This window comes from Martes martes, assembly GCF_963455335.1.
Source record: "Martes martes genome assembly, chromosome: 8".
NCBI lineage: Eukaryota > Metazoa > Chordata > Mammalia > Carnivora > Mustelidae > Martes > Martes martes.
Genome location: NC_137895.1, coordinates 103211115 through 103231069, shown reverse-complemented (window position 1 = coordinate 103231069; position 19955 = coordinate 103211115).

Here is a 19955-nt window from a genome sequence, read left to right as displayed (position 1 = left end):
CTACCGATAATGAACACTTGTGACTTAGTAGACTGCATATACGTGGGAGCCTGAGGCGGGTCTCGCAGGTTTCACCAGCCGGGGCCTCGCCTGTAAGGAGGTGGGGTGTCAGGCTGGGGGAACGTCGGTCTCAGAAGAACCAAGAGGATGGAGGTGGCAGCCGGGGAGAGAGGCAGCCTTCAGGCCGCTGCCATATTCCAGAAAAGCAGGGGTCCAGAGGTTTGGGGGGTTGGGAGGCAGTCCTGGCAGTTCGGGAAAACCTTAATGAGGGGAAAGATACAGAAGAGGAATTGAGAGTGACGTCTTTACCAACTAAAATTGTACATTTGGGGGTATAGATTAAAAGAAAAAAAAGTGAAAGATGCATGGTATCCTATATATGATACAATATCCTATATATTATCATTTTACTAATATTAGCCTAATTATTCCTCCTATTTTTACTGAGCGGTTCTTCTGGGGGGAAACCTGGGCCATCATCCTTCTTTCCAGGATGAAAAAGCTAAGGCCCCAGAGAGGCAAAGTCACTGTCCCAAGACCAGCATTGGGAATGGGGGTGAAAAAATTACTGGGGACTCCTTAGGTCAGTGACACCAGTGACATCGCTTCACCTGCCATGTGTAGAAGTAACTGTATGTTTTCATGTTTTAAACTATTATGTGCTGTCGAAGTGGGTCTTAAAATGCCGTGTCCTGCGGAAGGGAACGTGGACTCTCTCATGAGAGGCCAGCTCAGTCAGGGGTCAGGCTGTAAAAACGGATCCTGGGAGTCGTGATGGACAACATTGTACCACAGTGCACCGAATGACAGCAGTCACACCTCGGACAGACTTCTCTGTCGATTCCATGTCCCTGGCCATGCACTGTGAGTCATCCTGCTCAGCGAGATGGCCAGGCAGGAGGGAGAATGGAGACAGAACGAGCAGGCACATGTGCCCACAGGAGCAAACAAGAAAGTTGTCTCCATTTGGGCATCCTCCTGAGGGTGGAAATGTGTGTGTGTGTGTGTGTGTGTGTGTGTGTGTGTGTGTGTGTGAAGTGGGGGATGGAATGTGTGTTGGCGAAGGGGAGTCGGCGTCAGGGGGGAAGAGAGACGGGTCTTCGTACACCAAGAGCAGCAGGTGAGCCCATGGTCCTTCATGTGATTCTAGCCAAGAAAGACGCCTCCTTCAGAGGAGGAAAAACCAGACAGGGACTGCCAGGCTGGACCCAATCCTCCTTCTGGTTTCTATGGGCAGTGTGCTCCGTATGCCCTGCCTGCTGGCCCCAGACCCCTCCAGCATCCCACACACAGGCTCTCTGAGCCTCACCCTGCCCCCACTCTGAGCCCCAGTGCCTTGCCTATGCTGTGAGCAGGCAGTGGTAGGCCTAGCACGGGCTGGCAGGAGAAGGGCTCCCCACTCCCTCCAGCTGTCACGCCACTCTTGCCCACCATTTGGCAGAGTGCAGCCTCCACCCCCGTCCCAGTCTGGTCCAGCAGGCACAGCTTAAGTTTCCAAAGAAACTCTGACTTTCCTGGGGTTTGGAGCAGGCTGGGCAAGGAGGAAGGGAGGAGGGTGGTTCGGTCAGCCTCAGTTCCAACTATTGCTGGCTTCTGGAGCTGTCTCCTCCCGCGGCTCCCAGCAGGGCACGGCCACTACAGAGGCTTGGCAAATTCTGGAAGAAGGGACGGAGTGGCCCATCGTGGGTTCCTACGTCTCTGCTCCCTGACATGCAAAATAACAACCATCACTTACGTGTCACTTTGAACCTTTCGAAGAACATCCCAAATTTTATTTCACTTGAGCTTCACGGTTTCCCAAGCAGGATAATTCAGATTAACCCCTTTTGGCCAAAGGAGAAACAGAGACCGGAGAGAGTAAAATGACCAGTTCAAGGTTCCATTGCTCGTTAGCTTGCTTGGAACCCGTGGAACCTTCCCCACGCCCCATTACCCCTCCTCCCCACCCCTGCCCCCGCACACCTTCTCTAGGTGGCACAGCGCACTCCCTGGGGTGGTTGTGAAAATGACTTTGCTCATTTCATAGCCTCCTCCTGCATAAAAGAGCCTGGAGGGTCCCATTTAAGGGGCACGTGGGGCAGTGGAGGGAAAGCAGTTCACTCCTGGGCATCCTCACCACATCTAGGTTCTGGAAACCCGCCCCCAACTCGCATCTCCCCACAAAAATGAGGCTCCTCCCAAGCTTGCGGGAGACACGTGATTTGTGATGAACTTTGTGTCCCGGGCAAGTCTTTTTTCTTTATCAACGTGAACATTCCAGAAGGAACTATGCTTTGTCTGGGTTTTTCCATAGGGGTAATGGGAAGCTTCAAAGTATACAGGAAATTAGAAAAGACTGGGAGGCATGAGGGTAGAAAAGGAAAAGATATGTACCACGTATGGCTAGAGCCATAGAAGTTTCTGGGCTTTGCCCCACCGGTGCCCTCCTCCTGGCAGCTTCGTGTGTGGACTTACTGATTTGATTCCACTCTAGTTTGGGAAGAGAATGCCTCCAAAAGCAACCCATGACTACTCATTCCTGAATCCACAGACCAAAACTGTGCTCCTCTGTGCTGGCCCATCCCTAACCCCCCCTCAAACGATGAGCCTGAACATAGTCTTAGAGACGGCCAGAGAAGGACTGCCTTGATGGTCTATGCCTGGATGTAGGCTCAGGTGGCTTTGATGTTCTTCTTTGGTCTAGCCTAAATCCTTCTGGCTGCATTTTGAAAAGACCTCTTTGGATCTCTGTGGAGGAGAGCAGGCACCGGGCCAATAGGCAGGAAATGAAATCATGATGCTGGTCATTTTCCTCTTTTCTTTCCTCTCCTCTCCCCCCTCCTCCTCCCCATCCCCCCGCTGCCCCCACCCTTGGGACTGCTTGTCAGATGTTTTCACGGTGATGAGCGATGGCTGTATATATAGTGCCTTTATGTGCTGTCGATTTTTGCCGTGAGCCTTCAGGCTTCTCCTCGCAGCCCTGACAAGGGAAATCCCATAATGAAGGATTTCACGGAGCTCCGCGGGCTGGGAGAGGCTTTTCTTTCCATCTGTCATTTTACTTCAAGCCTTGACCCTTCTGTTCCCACGTAAAGCAGCACCAGGAAGAAACTGGAGTTGGGTTGTGAACGTCTGAGCCGGGACCCTGGAACGAGCTGTGGGTAAACCGAAGCAAGGGTCCTCCGGTCTGAAGAGCACTAAAAATGGGGGGTCGAGGAAGACACTTCAGAGGGTGTGGATGGGAGGTAGGATGGGGGTGAGGAGAAGAATTTAAAGATGGGAGAGCCCCTCAGTTTGGAATGAAGTCCTGAACACAAGGAGGGCAGCAGAACAGTCTTTGAGACGCCCGTCCAGTCAGCCCTGGCCAGACGGACGCTCAGGGATGCCATTTTTCTCAAAGGAGGCAGAGGCTCTGGAGTCCCCCAAATCTGGGTTCAAATACTGACTCTATGACTCGCTTACAGTGACCTTGGTTCAGGCGCTTCACTTCCTCAAGCCTCGGAATCCTCATTTGAAAGTTATGGGTGAAACGTACAGACTTCCTAGGATTGCTTTGCAGATGGAAGATAATGTCCAGTGCTCAGCACAGCGCCTGCAGAGCGGCTACCAGCACCGATCTTCCTCAGCCTACAGTGGGGCTACGTCCCCGAGACTCCACTGTAAGCTGAAAACATAAGTCGAAATGCATTTAATACACTTCACCTCCCAAACGTCATAGCTTAACCTAGCCTGCCTTAAACGTCCTCAGAACTCTGACATTAGCCTACAGTCGGGCAAGATCATCTAACACAAAACCTTTTTAAAATAGGATGTTGAATATCTCATGTAACTGATTGACCACTGTACTGAATGAAAGTGAAATTCAGAATAGCTGTCTGGGTCCAGAATTGATTTTAAGAGTATTGGTTGTCGATCCTGGGATCACATGGCTGACTGGGAGCTGCTGCCCAGCGTTGTAAGAGAGCATCACGCTGCGTATCTCGAGCCCGGGAAAGGGATCACAATTCAAAATTGGAAGTACAGTTTCTACCAAGTGGGTATGGTTTTCACACCAACATAAAGCTGAAAAATCGTGACTCCGAACCATAGTAAGTCGGGCACAGAAAAGTCACAGAAACCGGAAAGCCCTGCCATGCTCTCCTCACCGACCGAACTCCTCCAAAGGGGCCTCACTCTGAGACACACAGCCGATGGGAAAGCAAGCGTGGGGCTTTGATGCCGGTGAAGGGCCATCTTCTCACCGACTTTCCCATGTCAGGTCGATAGGGAGACTTAAAAAAAAAAAAAAAAAAAGTCCCAGTCTCCAAGGCTCCACAACCAAATACCCAGCCGGCACTGCTTTGAAAGGGCAAAGCCCTTCGAGATGCACAAGGATTGTGATTGTTTGAAATGTTGGTAACATTTCATCTTCCCAGAGACCTTGTTCATTTATCAGGGTTCTTAAAACCCTTTTGTTCATAAGCTTGTGGTGAGCACAGGAAACATTCTATCTAATATCAGAGCACAGCTGTTCCCCGACAGAGAGACTTAGGGAGAAAGCCCTTAAAAAAAGGAAAGGGGGGGGATCCCACCAGGGATACAAACATGGGAAAAGCAACCGGGGGGTAGAAAGACGGCCCCGCGAGCCACAGCTGCCTAACAAGAATATGCTGTCTGGGGAAGTGTGAAAAAAAAAAAAAAAAAGAATTGCCACACTGACAGCAGGCCTTTGGAACTCTCGGTAAACACTGTGACCAAGGCAAGGCCCAAAGCTGGGCTCCTCCTCTCTGTAGGGTTCCTGGCAGTCCTGCACAAGGCCCCAGCCAGGGCCCCTAAAAATGTTTGAAGTAGGTGTGGAGCCTGGAGTAACATCTTCTTAAGGGCCAGTGTGGCTGGGGAAAAAAAAAAAGTCTAGTGGAAAACTCTGTCCACCCGAGGCCACAGAAGCCCAGGAAATATTTTCTAAAAAGGGCTTTGATTGCTCCTGAAAGCACAAGACAGAGTGAGCAGGGCCAGGCCAAGGCGGGGACTGTGTGTCGCTAGCCATTGGCTGTGTGAGGTTGGGGCAGACAGGTCCGGAGCCTAGGATTTACTTTCAGCTCTTAATTATTTAGCTGGGAGTTGTGTAGAACTTCAGATAAAGGAAAATCACGTCCACGTTTAGGCCGTGTCTGAAAAGTAGAAATTGTTTTGAATGTAATTTTCATCATCAAAGACAAACTGGGAAAGGGAAGAAAGATAAAGTCAATAGGTCAATTTTCAACACTGAAGTGTAGAGTTGCCTTGCAGTGCAACACTGGTATATTACAGAAATTACCAGCTTGAGCTCTGGAATCAGAAAGGCCTGGTTATAAATGCTGGTGCTGGGTGACCTTGAGAAAAATGTTTCAGCCCCTCTGTGCCTGGGATTCTTCAACTGTAGAATGAGAATAAAGGCACCTATTTCCTAGGGTTGCTGTGAAGGTTAATGAGCGTCTATGGTTATAATGTTACTTTGTTGCAGTCAGAAAAGCCTAGTCAGACAACTTGGGTGGTCTTGGCTTGACCATTAATTGGATCCTGTGCAAACCCTTGGCCTCAGTTTCCTCTGTCTGAGGCAAATGATACCTGTCTACCCTATCTGACACCAATGCCATGGCTCAAAGCAGCTTATGATGTGTAAAGGCATATATAAATGTGATCCATGATGATTACAAAGTATTCTTGGCATGTAATTTATTTCTCCTAGTTTGCAAACATTCCATGGCAAGAACTTTGAATGATCAGCTGATCATTCCACCTGATACCTGAAACCTGATTTCCAGCTTTGTTTAGATTCTGATTCTAACAAATCAATTGCAAAAGACAAAGACTCACACACACACACACACACACACACACACACACACACAGAGAAACGTGAACAGAAAACTGCAGGATTTTGATGATATCAAGGACTTATCGTTAATTTTTGTTAGTTGCAATCACTGTAGATACAGATATAGATATGAAAGGGTTCGTATACAGTTACACATGGGGTATTTATAGATTATATTACATGATGTTCAGATTAGCCTTAAATTCATCTGGGCAGGAGGGAGAGCTGAGGATAGGTACAGATAAAAGAAGATTGGTCATATGTTAATAATTGTAGAAGCTGAGTGAGGGGCACATGGGAGTTATTTATATTATATTCTCTACTTTATGTTTGAAATTTTTCAATAATAAAAGGAAAAAAATACAAAAGGGGAATCAACGAATGAGTAAGCATTCATGACAGCAGCTGAGGACCAAATAGTCCTAACCAGGGACTGCCAGATATTTTGGATACAAAGAAGATGCATGGTAATGGGAAAAAACCTGAAATTGGACAGCCTGCCACAGACAAAGCCTCTCGATGTGACCAAGTCACTTAATTTTTTCCAGGCTCCTGTCTCCTCATCTTTAAAATGAGGAAAAGAGACACAAATGCCCCTTTCGTCTTTAACACGATGCAATTTTTAAGGATTTCAAAACCGAGTACACTCCACCAGATTTTTTTTTACCCTTGCAAAGACAGATTTTAATAGCCAGCTTCTTCACATTTCTATGGTGACCAGAAAAAAAATTTTTTTTTTTTGCACATGCTGCATCTTACCATATAGAAAATAAGTGAATGCATTCAAGCAGGTATCACTTTTCTCATCTTACATCAAGGAAAGTGATTTATGAAATGTCCACTCCTCAGAATGTGAGTTACTTCACCAGATTTTCTGAATGGCATATATAAAGCTCACTCGCAAGTGAATGAACCCATTGAAAATGTACCAGAAGTGCCCGCAATTTAAGGAAGTACCAAGATGAAGTGTCTAGATAAGCAACGAATCTTTTGGTGAAGTGTATACCCTTTTCCCCAATTTATTTATGGCTTCCGATTTGCTTGTTACAGTAAAAGGTCAAATGACCACGGCATGTAGCATTTGCAGGAGTTCTTCCAAACATCGTTTTTACGAGCTAGAACTTAACTTGAAAAAAACTCTTTGTTTCAATGCTTCATACAAAAAAATCTCTCAAAACCAAGAGACGACTTTCCTATCTTGGCAAGCACAGAGAAATGAATGCAACCTTCTTGGTGATCTCAGTTAGGGAATTCTTCCGACTTGAGGTCACCATGGGGCACCTGGTCTTACTATCCAGGACTGGAGATGTAGACAGATAGGCAGAGATCAAGTCAAGTGGATACTGGTGCTTTGGCATCTTCTGGCATTTTCAACATCAATCCTGGTATGAGCCAGTTTTACTGTATAGTCTCCTACAAGTGGAAGGCAGAGAGGGAAGAGCAGTTAATAGAGTGGTTTTGATTTGCTGAAATGGGGTCATCTTCCTGCACCCCTCATTCCCAACTGTTTTTCTCTTTTCTGTTTGCTACTAGAAACTGTGTTTACTCACATAAAATGTGCGGGCTCTTCTCCCAAACCAACCAATTCTCCCACTAACTGGGTGCCCTAAAATTCAATTCCTAGGGTTAGCACAGATGCTATGGGTTAATGGAACGGCCCTGCCAGACTGCCCTACGTCTGGTGCCAGACACAAGCTCCAGGTGGCCGACTGTACTCCTGAGTGACCAGCTGTAAATTCAAGGGTTCTCATAAGACCCTTCTCAGGTTTCATTGTTTGCTAGAATGTCTCACAGAACTCAACAACAGTTTACTTCCTATTACCAGTTCATTATAAAGGGTCAAATAAACAGCCAGATGAAGAGGTCCATAGGGTGAGGTCTGGAAGAATCCCGAATGCAGAAGTTTCGGTCCCCATGGAGTTGGGGTGTTCCCCCCTCCTAGGCATGGCTGCTTAAATCACAGGCTATTGGCGATTGACTGAACCTCCAGCCCCTCTCCCCTCCCAGGAGGCTGAGGGAAGGGACTCAAAGTTCCAACCCTCTAATTGTGCCTGAGTCTTTCTGGAGATGGTTCCCCATCCTCAAGTTATTTGGGACCATGGAGAGTAGTCTTATTCGAGTAAACAATGCTCATGTCCCTCCTCTCACACAGGAAATTCCAAGGGATTTAGGAGCTGTGTCAGGGACAAAGACCAAATAGCTATTTTTCTTTATCATATCACAGCTACCCTAATGACTTTGAATAAAATTTTCTAGGACACTGTCTGCAAATCTCTCACTTCTTTAAGAAGTACCTGAGTTTGTCTATCAAGGATTTGACACTGTTACATCCTCTCAAAAGTACTTCCACTCACCCATCATGGAAAAAGCAGACTATAAAGGTCTTTGTACAGTCAATAAACCAACATTTATTGAACAACTACTGTGTACAGGCACTTGCTAGGACCTCTAAGAGATAGATACACAAAGGTGTAGATAGGAAGTTTCCTGACTTTGTTTTGTTGAGGACAAGCCAGAAACAAATCCCAGACTTTGATGCCCAAGGTTTTGACATCATCTTTGAGTCCCGGTGTGCTCCTTAGCCACAGAGGACCTGACTTCCTGTCTCTTTCTCTGCAACGCCCTGTCATAGTAACACTGACTTACAGGGTTATTGGGGGCATTAAATGAGATCCGCCCCAGAAAACTGTTATCAGTCATGCTCAGCACATGGAAAGTGCTCAGTAAGTAAGCTGTAAGCATCTGAGAAACGCTTGTATATAAGGAGCTGTAATGCCAGGAGACACCGCACCAGAGAGCTGACAGGCGTCCAGCACCCAAGGACGAATGAACAGCAGAGAGGGCATATTTGCTCTAAAAATGGGGTTACAGGGAAGGAAAGCTCCCAGGACTGACTGGGCTGGATTCCAGAGGGTCTGAGGTACCAATCACCTGAATGAACAGTCTCAGCCCACAGGGGACCCCTGCCCTGAATGAATATGCACTGGCCTAGACATCCAAATACCCTGGCTTTCTGGCTACTGAATGAAACAGACTTCTATAGGTATGTGGGGAATGGCCAATCAGGGAAGCCTTCATGGAGGAGGTGGCAGAGGAGTCAAAGCCCCAAAGATGAATAGGGTTTCAGAAGGTTAGGGGCAGAGATAATGCCGAGGTCCGCTTAAGGGTGGCCCGTCACATTGCTCTACAAGCCCCTCCTCCGGGCGCAGGCTCTGTGGCCTGTCCGGGATGTATTCCTCTTTCTCCCTGAAACCTCCCTGCTGCCGCCTAAACAGAATGCTACTTCTTCTCACCCGGCTCTTGGGAGAGCTGCGACCTACGCCCCCACCCCTACAGAACAGCCCTTCTCAGATGTGAATGCTGAGGTCATGCCAGCCTTTCCCTCAGGTTTTCACCTCTCCCGAAGACCATGTTCTCCTGGTCTTCTAGAAGCCACGACTCAGCATGGGGGTTCCAGCCCACGAGTGGGCCCTGCGGCCTTCTCTGGCAGTGCTGCCAGCCTGTGGCTGCCGTCTCCACCGCCCCCATCCCAGAGTGGCAGGGACACAGCAGTCACTGGCACCCCCTCCCAGTCCAGCTCAGAGACTCTATTCTCAGCACCCTGGCATCCCGGTCCAAGTTATCACAGGCCAGTTCAAGTGGAAAGCGAAACAAAAACTGAGGCATGTCTTCCTATTTTATCACAAACTGTAAGTGGTCAAATGTAATCCCAGCTCTGCCTCTTATCAGCTGGGTGAGCCTGGGCAAATGACACAACAGTTCTGTGCCTCAGTTTACCCATTTATTAATAGTATTCCTTATCATAGTGTTGTGAGGACTGAATGAGTTACTATAAACGAAATACTTGAAACAGTGCCCTGTACAGTGTGAGACACTATTTTTTTTTAAAAGATTTTATTTATTTATTTACTTATTTGAGAGAGAGAGAGAGAGCGAGAGAGCAAGAGCAAGGAGAGGGACAGAGGGAAGCAGACTCCCCAGTGGGCAGGGAGTCCAATGTGGGGCTTGATCCCAGGGTGCTGGGATCATGACCTGAGCCAAAGGCAGATGCTTAACCCACTGAGCCACCCAGGCGCCCCAGGAGGCACTATTAGCATCATTGTGTTATCGCGGTTAAGAGAGCAGAATACCAAATCAGGCTGACATTAGAGACATCACTTAACGTCTCTAAAGGTCAGTTTCTTCATCTTCTGAAAATGGAAATAATAACAGTATCCAGTTCATTGTACAGCCATGGGACCACATGAATGACTTTATGTGAATGATTGAGCACCGTTCTTGGCATACATTATGCTGGGAAAAGGTTTACACCATAAAGAAAAAAAAAATCTTTGAAGAAAGAGACAAACACAGACAGACCTTGGCTAGAAAAGTGACAGTCACGGGGCGCCTGAGTGGCTCAGTTGTTAAGCATCTGCCTTTGGCTCAGGTCATGATCCCAGGGTCCTGGGATCGAGCCCCACATTGGGCTCTCTGCTCAGCAGGGAGCCTGCTTCTTCCTCTCCCACTCCCCCTGCTTCTGTTCCCTCTCTCACTGTGTCTCTCTGTGTCAGATAAACAAATAAATAAAATCTTTAAGAAAAAGAAAAATGATGACCAAACTCAATGCCTGCCATGTTGCCTGCAGTCTGCAGCCCGTCCCCAGAGCTTCCTCTTCTGGAATCTGGGACATCGTGGCCCTCCCTCACCGTGCCTGGCCCGGGGTCTCCTGGCACAGCTCAGTCACAGAAGCAATGTAGTGCAGAATGAACACCATGCTTAAACTCATCTACTCGACCCCCAGGAAACCAGGGGAGTAAAAAGAATCCTCTTTAGAATTTTTCTTGCTTGCCCCACACTCAGAGATCCGCCATCTGGGAGGGTAGCTGCTGTGTGTGGCAAAGATTCCTTGGACCAGCCACGTGGCTTTGAATGGTGTGGTCAGAAGCCTGGGCCTTGGCTTTTGAAAGACTCATTCAAGTTCTGAACCCACCAGTTACTGACTGTGGGATTCGGGTAAATTTTTAATGCTCCCTAACCTGGGTTTCCACCTTCGTAAAATGGGAAGGGTGGAAGTTATCTCACCGTGGAGCTGTGAGAATTAAATGGGCCATGTGTAGGATGCCTTAGCACAGGAACTGGTAGGTGTGGGTGCTTCATACATTTTGGTGATACTTATCAGCTCTGGATTTCTAAAACCCAGAAGACAGCAGGGCATTCTGTTCAGGAAGTTGTTTTAGAGAAAATCTGTACCCTCTTCATTTTTCCGGTTGGGGGTGGGGGGAGAGTTCAGGGAAAAAGGGTGTGACCATGGCCTGAGCCTCTGGAACCCATCTGCCCAGTGGGGCAAACGTACCAACCTGTGCCCATCCTGCTTCAGGGCCGTCGTCCTCCCCTGGCTGCAGTCATCATTCCCAACACCATCAACACCCTTCCTTCTGCAGAGATGGGAACACTCTGGCATGGTTTCTTCCAGCCAGTGGTGTCTCTCTGGCCTGCGATTGGTACCTCTGAGATTCCATTGCAATCCAGGCATCCCAGCTATGTCAGCGTGACTCACGTTGTGTGTGTCTGACATCCACATGGCCCCGGAGAAGCCTGGCTCCAGCAAAAGGTTATTTGGAATGCTGCTGAATGTGTGAGGGCTGTCAAGATATCTTTTTGGGGTTAGGCCATTAAAGTTGCATCTGATGTTTTATGGAACAAATGAGATAAAGTGCATTTTGAAATCCATGGGGCAGAGAGAGCATTTTTATGGATGTGGACACAGTGGCAGCTAAAAGTAGGTAGGGTTTTTTGTTTTTTGTTTTTTCTTTTTCTAAAACTTCGCAGTCCTTCTTCCATATAGCTGTTTCACTTCAGTGTAAAACAGAAACAATCCCCAAACGTGAAGCATGAAGACTGCCATTCTAAATAGATTCAGTGAAACCCTGAGCTGCTGGGTTACCTAGAACAGTGTGGATCCGTCTATCTGCCTCCTGTCATCCCAATCAGAGGGCTGTCTGCTCTGTCCTTAAATTCTCTACCCAACCTTCATCACACCCCTGAAGAAAAATTTCTTCCAGGCAAACCTAAATCCCTCCTGAGTGCTTTTTCCTCCATGCCTTTGATATCTCTCCATCACCTCATCCCCCTGAAGTGATCAGTTTGTGAGATGTTCTAGCCATACCAGCCTGCCCTTAGCCCTCTGAGCACACCCTGCATTTTCTCACTTTTGTTCTTGAGCTTTGTCTCCTTTCTCCAGAGCATCCTTCCCTTCCATCTCAGCCACTATTCATCCAACCAAATGGTCTAACAAAGAGTCCAGACAAATAACAGGCACACTGCCAGGCAAAGATAAGAAGATCAGCAGACCACATGTCAGAACCTTCTCATCCTCCAAGCCTAGAATCAAGCACCACATCCTCCATCCAGCCTTGTCATTCATCCACTCAACCGAAACCCTTACTCTCTCTCTTCCTGCACTCCCGTAACATTGAGGTGACTCCCTCTCCCATATACTAATGTGAAAACTATGTGTGCATGTGTCTGATCCCCTGCAGACTGTAAGGTTGCTGAAGAGAGGAACTTCAAGATGCTCACTTACTATCTCAGACCACTTAATTTATAGAATTAAGACTCCAAGATTTTCCTCTTCCCATGGACACCTGACTGTTCAAAGAAGCCACGTACAGTGACGCTGGAAGGAACTTTCTTTATAAAGGCAAAATTGGTGAGAGAGGGTGCCCGAACCCCTACTGATTGGAAGTACTTACATTATGGTACATTCTTACAGTTGAAAACCATTCTGCATTTACAACGAATGCAGTTAGGGCCTATGGGTGGCTCAGATGGTCAAGCATCTGCTTTCAACTCAGGTCATGATCTCCAGGGCTTGGGATGGAGCCCCGCATTGGACTCCCTGCTCAGCAGGGAATTTCCTTCTTCCTCTCCTTCTGCAGCCCCCCTTACTTGTGCTCTCTCTGTTTCTGTCTGTCTCTCTCTTGCAAATGGATAATAATAAAAAAATCTTTATAATGAATGAAGTAGATCTACATGGACTGGCATAGAAAGACCCCAAGAGATTACTGTTAACTTCAAAAAATCAATTTACTGAACAGTATGTTTGGCATGATCCTATTTAGGTTTTAAACTCTTACTCAAAAGGAAAAAAAAAAAATACCCAAAAAGTAAAGATCTCTGTGATGTGATTGAGCAGGTAATGCGTTCTCTGAAAATGCTGGGAGAAATCATTAAAAAGTGAATCATATGTCCCCTAAATATTTCTTTGAATTTAATGTGCATTTATTTACCAATCTCTTGATATCAGTCCCACGTGTTTTTGTTTTTGTTTTTTTTTTTTGGAAGTAGTCTCCTCACCCAACATGGGGCTTGAACTCCCGACCCTGAGGTCAGTTGCAATCTCTACTGACTGATCCAGCCAGGTACCCCAGTCCTAAGCCTCTTTTTTTAGCATGGGTCTGATACAGAGCTCTACATCATCTTTTATATGTAAGCCACATGCGTAACACATCATCTATGATTTCTAGTTTCGTTTGCTGTAAGTTGGAATAAGAATTTAAAGACACAGATACAATTATTTGAGTGCAGGATCCTAACTTACAATATGCACAAGCTGTGTGACCTACATGACTTAAACCTCTCAAGCATCATATCTGTAACACAGGACATAATAATAGTAGCCATAGGTGACCAAGAGGAGAAAAGATCACTCTGTGGGTACCATACCTAGATCTTAGCAAGGTTTAGCTAATCTATTAAGTATTTTACTTTCTTATTATTATGGTGCAGTAAGAAGATGAAGAAGCAACAGGGAATCACTCTACCTGGGACTCTGGCCACCTTCTCTTTCTGTCTTATAGATGCTCAAAGTGCATAAATACCAAGGGTAACAAATACCGAGGCATAGCTGTAGGCGAATGAGAACTTGCTATGTGACAGTACCCTGCTAAGTGGCATGACAATTCAGTGCTTAGGAAGTTAGTTTCTGTTGCAAAGGACATTAAAATCTAATGAGAAAGGGTTGAATACATATGGGAAAGTAATAATAATAATATGGAGTACCAGTTTGGGTATTTTTAGTTGAAATGATGAAATGAAACTAATAAAGTAGCCTAAATACTAAATTTCTTAAATGGCTTGGAGCAATGGGAAATTCCAGAGTTTGAGGCACTTCAGGAGATACTTGACCAGGGCTGTGGGTCCAGTTCTCTTTGACTTTCTCAGTGCTGCTGTACTATGTGTGTCAGCTCTATTCTCGGGAGAGCTTCCTGCTAGTAGAAAAAAATGGCCCCAGCAATTGCACTCCCAAATCTGAGACCACATCATCAAACTACAGTTGTGAAAGTTCCTCCAGACTAGTCAAGTTCACATACCCATCTCTAACTCAATCACTCTGGCAAGACAGACAGGATTATGTTCATGGGCTTAAGCCAGTGATCTGGTGATGGAATCAATTTATTGAGTACTTCTTCCCTGCCTTAGGCACCTGTTCTACATATCTTCACACATTTTTCTGCCCAAGAATCCTATGAGGTAGGTGTTACCAGCATGTCCAGTTTGTGGTTGAGGAAATTGAAGTCCAGAGAAGTTAAATAATTTTCTCTGGGTTGTACAACTAATAGGGAGTAAGGCCAAGATTCATACTTCAGCCCACTGATTCCAGAACCCACCTTCATAACCACTAAAACATAGAGTCTCTCAAGGCATAAGTCCCAAGTTGACCCCTGCTGCGTGGTATAGATAACACATGCCAGGTAAATTGAGAGGGAAGAACATTTGGCCAGCTTGTGAGGTAATAATGGAAAAGAAGGGCTTGAGTTAGGTCTTAAGCAAGTGCAAAAAAAATAGATCAAGTGAAGTTTTATTTATTTATTTGGGGGTGGGATAGGGCAAGGGGAGAGGGAAAGAGAGAATCTTAAGCAGGTTCCACGTTGGGCATGACATGGGGCTCGATCTCACAACCCTGAGACCCTGACCTGAACTGAAATCAAAAGTTGGACACTTAACTGACTGAGCCACCCAGGTGCCCCTAGATCAAGGAACTTTTAGAGACAGGAGTCATAGCAGAGGTAACAAAGGCAATGATAACATACAGCTGTCAATCTTGCTCCTTATGTAGAAGCTGAGTGTTGTCCTTTTCCAAGTTGACTTCTCTGAGCCCAGAGGTGAAATAAGAAGCCATCAGAGTGAATCAAAGACCTTTGAGGGGAATCTAAAAAGAGAAGGGGGCAGAGACTATAATCCTAGAAACCCTGAAAGAGACCAGTGAGAGTAAAGCCAATTCCTGTGGAAAATAGAAAGTCCTTTGGAAAAGCAGAGAGTGAGAAGCCACAACCCAAGGAGTCACCATAGCAACAAGTCTAGAGCAATTATTCAACGGTGACCTGCCAGTGAGGTAATAGGAAAGAGGGGGGATAAAGGTGGAGCCTCGGGAACTGGAAGACTATCCTAATAAAGATACCTCATCACAATCACTCAATTCTGGAACCAGATGAGATAGTAGACAAATGCAACACAACCTGTTTATTTTACAGACAAGATAGGAGGCAAATTTGAATACTTATATATAGAGAGGCTTGTGGGTAAAGTACCTAGCACACTGCCTTGCAAATAGTAAGTGTTGGATAGATAATAATTCTTACTATTTCTTGAAGTCACTTTACCAAGTTCTCAGAAGTTGGTTAGTGAGCAAAAACACATGAGCATCCATGTCTCTTAATCCCCAGTGTAGCTTTTTTCTTCTATGGCAAACTTGAGATGAAAGATGCCAAATTCCACTGAAAGAAGGGGAAAAAAGAAAAGTAGTTATCTGCTCACTCACCCAAAGCCAGCATCCCTTCTTAGTACCCTAAGTGGGGAAAACAATCATTTGAGGAAAATGTTGGAATAGGCACTGGATGCGGAGTTTGGAAATCAAGATTATGGATGTTGGTCTGTCATTAACCAGTTCAACAATCTAACCAGTTTGGGCTCCCATTTACTCATTTATAAAATTAGAGGTTTGGAAAGAATAATCTTAGTTTCCTTCCAACTCTGAAATTCTAAGAAAGTCGTTTCCACTCTTAACACTGCAGTAACTTTCTTATTAGAGAATATAACCAAATTGTAAAAAAAAAATAAAAATAAAAATAAAATATATATGAAAAGGGTCATGTTACAAAGGTGAGAAAAGACATGAGAGTTGGCTTCAAACATCTGGGAACACTCTCTAGTCACATCAGGACTAGATATACTTTGTGTGAGGCTCCAGAGACCAGAAATAAGATGAAGAAGTAAAAGCAATAGGGGCAGGTTTCTACTTAATACAAAACAGATTTTTCTCATGTACTTTGGGGTCTCTTAAGTTAGGTGCATATATATTTATAATTTTTAGGTCTTTGGATGAATTGACCCTTTTATCATTATAAATTGTTATTTGTGTGTGTGTGTGTTTACTAACAGTTTTTGTCTTAAAGTCTCTATTGTCAGGTATTAGTATAGCCACTTCAACTCTCTTTTGGTTAGTGTTTGCTATATATTTTTTCAGCTTTTTACTTTAAACTTATTTTTGTCTTTGCAGCTAAAGTTTGTTTCTCATAGACAGCATACATTTGGGTCATGTTTCTTTATCTATTCTGCCAATCATTTCCTTTTGATTGGAGTATTTAGTACATTTACATTTAATGTAATTACTGATAAGGTAGGATTTACATCTTCCATTTTGCTATTTGTTCTTTATATATATTTTGTCTTTTCTGTTGTTTTTCCATTGATGAATTCTTTTGTGTAAAATGGTATTATCTAGTGTATTATTTAAATTCTTTTGTTTCTTTTTTTTCATTTCCTTTTTAAAAAATTCTTTTCTTAGTGAGTGTCTTAGGGATTACAACTAACATTAATTTAAAATAATGTGGTTTGTATTAATATCAATTTCATTTCAATAGTACACAAAAGTTTTACTCCAATATAGTACTGTTCCCTTTTCTCCTTTGTGCTATTATTATCATACAAATCACATCTTTATACATTATAAGCCTATCAGCACATTTTAATAATTATTACTTTATGCAGTTGGCTTTTAAATTAGGTTAGAAGAAAGTTGTTACCAAAAAAACCCCACTACATCTATATTGTTTCTTATATTTACCTATGTGGTTACATTTACCAGTGCTTTTTATTTATTTGTGTGGATTTAAGTTACTATCTAACATCTTTTCATTTAAACCACAAGAACTCCCTTTAGTATTTCTTGTACAGAAGGTCTGCTAGCAACAAACTCTCTCAGTTCTTGTTTATCTAAAAATGTCTTGACTGTTCCTTTATTTTTTTTTTTTTAAGATTTTATTTATTTATTTGTAAGAGAGATAGAGAGAGAGAGCGTGCACACACAAGTAGAGAGAGAGGCAGGCAGAGACAGAGAGAGAAGCAGGCTCCCTGCCGAGCAAGGAGCCCGATGCGGGACTCGATCCCAGGACCCTGGGATCATGACCTGAGCTGAAGGCAGCGGCTTAACCCACTGAGCCACCCAGGTGCCCTGTTCCTTTATTTTGAAAGATAATTTTGCAGGTAGAGAATTCTTGGTTAACAGTCTTTCTTTTAGCACCCTGAACATGTTATCATAATAATAATATGATAATAATAATCATACTATTCTTGGATGTGTAGATTACTGTTTTCTTAAAATATTTTATTTATTTGTCAGAGAGAGAGAGAAAGCAGAAGCAAGGGGAGTGGCAGGCAGAGGGAGAAGCAGGCTCCCTGCTAAGCAAGAACCCGGATGCAGGACTTGATCCTAGGACCCTGGGATCATGACCTGAGCCAAAGGCAGACACTTAACCAACTGAGCCACTTAGGAGTCTCTAGATTAATGTTTTAAAATAAATTGGGAAGTGCTCAGCCACTATTTCTTCAAATATTTTTTCTGTCCCCTTCTCTCCTAGCCTTCTGGGACTCCCATTATGTGTATGTTGGTGTACTGAATGGAACCCCACGGGTCTTTGAGACTGCTCATTTTTCTTCATTTCCTTTTCTTTCTGTTTCTCAGATTGGATAATCTCAATTGACTTACCTTCAAGGTCACTAGTCCATTCTTCTGTTAGTTCAAATCTGTAGGTGAATCTACCTACTGAATTTTTCAATTTAGTTATTATACTTTTCAACTCCAGAATTTATATTTGGTTCTTTTTAATAATTTTTCTCTTTATTGATATTTTCTATTTTTATACTTTAATTCTTTAGAAATGGTTTCCTTTAGTGGTTTGAACATATTCACACTTTAAATAACTGATTTCATATCTTTGTCTAATAAGTGTAATATCTGGGCTACCTCAGGAATAGTTTCTACTGATTGTTTTTTACCCTGTGTATTGGCCATATTTTCCTGTGTGTCTCATTATTTTTTTACTGAAAGCCAAACATTTCAAGTAATATAAGCAAATCAGATCCCCACCACCACCACCACTCACATACGCACTACTAGGTTTATTGTTTTTGTTGCTGTTTGTTTACTTAGTGACTTTCCTGGACTAATTCTATAAAATCTGTATTCTTGGTCATGCCCAACCACGGAAGTCTCTGTTTAGCTTGCTTCATGGTCAAATAATGATTAGACAGAGATTTCCTTAAATGCCTTGAACCAATATGTCTCTGAGCCTTTAACAAGGGACTCTAGTGTATGTGCGGACACACCTTCAACAATCTGGCAGGCAGTTTAAAACTCTACTCTTGCACAGAGGCTTAAGATCAGCTGGCGGCAAGTAATTAGGGCTTTCTCAGGTCTTTCCTGGGCACACGCAAAGCCATACACATGAATGTGGCCTTCTAGATTCCCAAGGACATGTCAGAGCTTTTTAAAGTCCCTATGGACAGCACATGTTCCAGTACTTCCTTTTAATTTTTTTAGCCAACCTCTTATTAACCCCAATGGTATTGCAACCTCAGGTGGTTGGAATGTTAAGCAACTGCCACAGATTGTTTTGGACAAACATGCTGGGAATATGCCTGTTCACGGAGAGCGAGCTTTGAGTCAGGTCAAATAGTGACAAACCCTGAGACGGGAGCTTTCCCAGAGAACAGCTAAATAAGTCAAATAATGACATTTTTCTGCCTTAAAGAAGGCAGAGAAGTTAGAAAAGGTGACAGGATAAAAGAAAAACCTACGTGGAGAGGCAAAAGTCACAGGTAGTTATGGTCTGGTAAAAAGCAAGGCACCCAGTCCAAAAGTTCAAAGTAGGGAAAATCTTAAAAATTAAAATGAACAATAAGTATCGAAGGCCAGTTAGAGAACAGAATAACTTTGGAAACACAGTAAAATGCTGACAGAAGAAATAAGAAGATTAGGGAGAATGTAATGATACAAACTGATACAGTTTGACAATAATAACCAACCTCACTTAACTTGATGTCAGCACTTACTGTATGCCAGAGTAAGGGGCTAAGCCCACTGCCTTTACTCTTTACAACCACTCTGCTGGGTAGATATTATCATCTCCATCTTACAGATGAGGAAACCTAGGCTCAGAACAAATAGGTGATTCATCAATCTTCTCATAACAGCCCTAACGAGGTCCTTTATTTAATCACTGGAGGTAACCCTTGCCGTGTTGGAATGGATTGCAGAGAAAGCTCACTATATGAGCAGAAATCTTCCTCCTTTTATTGTTTTATGAGAGATACTAGTTTTGTTCCCTGGGGCTGCAAAACGCAAGATAAGATCATCTGGAGTTTAATTTACCCAATTTATAGATGAGAAAATGGAGTGCAATTTTGGGCTTCATTAATAAGATCAGCCTCCAGAAGATGGGGTGACAATTTTCTCTTTCCTGTCTAGACTAGTCTGTCTCAATAGCACTGGGGATGCCAGATATGTGGTAACAGAAAAGTGGGTGAGAGGAGGTGAATGGCAGTCCCTTACCCTAGTGTGTTTTGTTGTAACCATTTTAACGGTCTGCAGGTTTCTAAATTTGCTCCAGGTTGCTCTTTCTCATTAGCCACACATTAAGAAAGATACCACACTTAAAGATGGATATCAGCAAAGTATTCAGATCCAGAGGAGGACAGCCTGCTAATGAGGGGCTAGCATCTAATGAATAGTTGAAGAAAAAGGGTAGTCTAGCCTGGGGGAGAATGGGTGAGATGACATCCTCAAACATTTGACCAGCTGTCAGCCTAAATGACAGAG